Genomic DNA, 3,474 nt, shown 5'->3' on the forward strand with positions numbered 1-3,474 from the left:
GATTATTTTCCGGGGAATGTAAGCTTGTCTGTCAACAAAACTTTTATATACGGATGAGCACGTGCCCTCTGCTATTCTTAGCCATTCTGCCCAGCCATCACTAGAAATTATCTCAAGCCTCATTAAAGCAGGTCAACCAATCTCAGTTATTCTAACAGTGGATATTTTGTGTTTGTGTTGATCGAAATTAAGAAACTTATTACCATAAACTTTTGGTACACTGCTTGATTATGTGACGATGAAGCATTTATACCTACAGAAGTTTCCTGTAGGTCTTGGAAAAGAAAAAAAAAACATAATGTTAACAAAGCATTGTAAAAATATATATGACTTAAGTTTATTTTAAAGTCATTACAGTATTATTTAGAACGTGCCTATTTGCGAATTCATGACGTTGAAAAACACGTAGGTTCAAGAAGTTTTGATACAAAGTGATAAAAAAAGCAACCTATAACCTAAGCGATTTCTAAAGGTGGACATTTTTTCTTCAGACGCCATTGACGGTTTCAATATATTTTCAAAATTATTTAAATATAAAACGTTGAGTTTAATCATTTATTAAATTTTAAGCCGTGTTTGTGTCGATTGCTACAACAACAGTTTTGTAGAGAAATTCATGTTCGAGTAAGTTACACTAATATGAAAGACGCCATCTTTTATAACACCCATAAAAAACAATAATATTTTGTACAAAAACTTTCTCTTTTACAAAAGAATATTTTGAGCGGTATCCTAAAGGAAATAAATCCTTTTCGGTGTTATTAATTTGGTAATAGTTGCTGTAATGGAATATTATTGCAATATTTAACATTAGTGAACTAAAGGTTTTTAATACCATAGTTATGATATTATTGTATTCAACATTCCATATTATACTAAAGACTTTCCAAAGAACATAAAGACACTTTGGCTTGTTCAGTACATGGAAGTACTACCGTTTTATTATAATTCCAATTCAAACATGAACACTGGGTTAAAATACGTTATTAATTTGGTAATAGTTGCTGTAATGGAATATTATTGCAATATTTAACATTAGTGACCTAAAGGTTTTTAATACCATAGTTGTGATATTATTGTATTCAACATTCAATATTATACTAAAGACTTTCCAAAGAACATAAAGACACTTTGGCTTGTTCAGTACATGGAAGTACTACCGTTTTATTATAATTCCAATTTATATCATTTTTTCAATCTAAGTAACCCGTTTTTCTCATCTCGTAGTTGTTTCATCAAGTAAGTAGGTACGTTCTAGCAATTTGTACTTTTTATAAAATATTCAAACACTTTAACTGCCTTCTATATTTTGTATTATTTTAGAACAAGGAAAATGTAACACATAAACCATTGTATATAATCTAGTTTTCTTTAAGCTTATGGAATATTTATATCTGTAGATAAACGTTTTTTCATTTACAAATGAGAGTAAATTCATCCAAACATTGAGTTTAACAACCGAATTGTTAGAGCCGCAGTTTCAACTCATGCATAGGCCAGTCACCGATTGAACTTAAAAAAATTCCTTAGGTGAGTTTAAAGCGAAATTTGCTCTCTCAATATGAAAACCTGTTTCTCATTTATTTTGTCCAGTTTCATATAAATTGATCTAGTTTATACATAGGCGGTCATACTTATCGGGCAAGCTGGGCAAGTGGCCGGGGCCCCATACATGAAAGATCCCCCAGATGCTGTGCTTTTTAATTTACTTCTGAGTTTTATTATCATTATGGGTCTTCATTTACTGAATTCTGCCCGGAGCTCCAGAATGACTAAGACCGCCCCTGAGTTTATGAGTTCTTATTAAAGAGTTGATCCTGAGTGATCTGAATTACACGTCTCAGAATAAATTTTTCATAATATTTTTGCAAAATATGATCTCTATTCAAGAACTGTCTTGACATGTCTGAAAAACAAAACATGGATCTTCTTCAAATTGATGTTGTGGATGGAAACAAAAGCGAAAGAAATATATTTTAGTTTTAAAATTACAACTGTTATTCGTCTTTTTAACATTTTATTTTGTAAGTGAACGTGCAAATCTGTTCTGCTTTTCTTTCAAAATACATAAAAGAAAGACTGGAAATCAAAAGTGATTCCTCGGAACATGTCTTTACTTTAAGACATCGTCTATAGATTCATCGTATCAGTAAAACTAAACGACAAAAGAATTTGTTTGATATTTTGAAAGCAATGTAACTGCGTTGAAGAGATTTATACTTTTACGCAATTTCAAAGTCTATCAGCTCGTGCATGATACTTCGATCCCGTTTAATAGTGTAAGACTTAACACAGAAGGATTTTTTTTTTTTGATAGTTTCTTTGGTACAGTAGTGTCGTCACATTTTAAGACGGAGCTTAAATGCGGACTGGAAGTGTTCTCTACTGTGAATCTGAATCGAGGGTTTGTTTTTTTTTGTTTCTTGAATTTCGTGCAAAGCTACTCAAGAAAAGTAAAAATTTCGTTACATAGTGTAATACAATAATAACATTGAGTATTGTGAGTTAAAATACTGGGACAAATAGGAAATAGACAGGATAAATAATACAACAGTGATACTAAGTAACGTGAGTTAAGCTAATAAGATAATTGCGGATATTGATAGGACAGGTAACACAATAATTATAAGCAATGAAGCGATAGTAAGATGTTAAGCGAATCAATAACTCGGAATATTTGGAAATGGAAAAGATAATCTAAAAGTAATAAAACAGATTGAATGAATTAATAAACCAAACTATTGTTTAAATCAAATCCCAACGTAAATATTCAACTGAAGAAACAACAGACAATTTAAAAAAATAAAAACAACAAAAAACAAACACACAGAAACAGCAGAATGTAATTTATTAACCAGTCACTTGTAACTTTTTCGTAAGTTAACAAAACAATGCGATGAAATATATAGTATGTTCTCTTGATATTTCTGAATAACCTATAATCTGAAACAAGAGACAGATATTTAACACTTATACGTTTGACGGTCAATGAAACATAGTTCTTATATTATAGGCCAGCAATTAAGTTTGACAGGCAATAAAACATTTTTATTATATTATTGTCCAAAATATATGAATTTTGTATGTTCTTATAGCAAAGAAAATCGAACCTTTATTTTAGCGCTTTAACTCCGTAGACATACCGCTGTACTGGCGGGTGCCAATCTGTTAAGAAACGTTTCTGGATATTATAGATAATACTGAATACTGCAGATGTTTATTTCAAAACAATATTGAATAATATTTTGCTCAAAAATACTTTTTCATGCCGGCGTTTATTAAATACAGTTATCTTCACGTAGTATTTTTGATTACTATTGTTATAGTTTTTCATTCTCTTGAGCATAACGTACATCGAGATGTCATGTTGTATGTCAACACTTATTAAATTGTATTTAACAGCAGGCACAAGTTTGCTAATGTTAAATATATCACATAGAATTTTTGGCTCTAATTAAGAGATGGTAACAATTG

This window comes from Tachypleus tridentatus, chromosome 1, assembly GCF_004210375.1.
Source record: "Tachypleus tridentatus isolate NWPU-2018 chromosome 1, ASM421037v1, whole genome shotgun sequence".
NCBI classification, from domain to species: domain Eukaryota; kingdom Metazoa; phylum Arthropoda; class Merostomata; order Xiphosura; family Limulidae; genus Tachypleus; species Tachypleus tridentatus.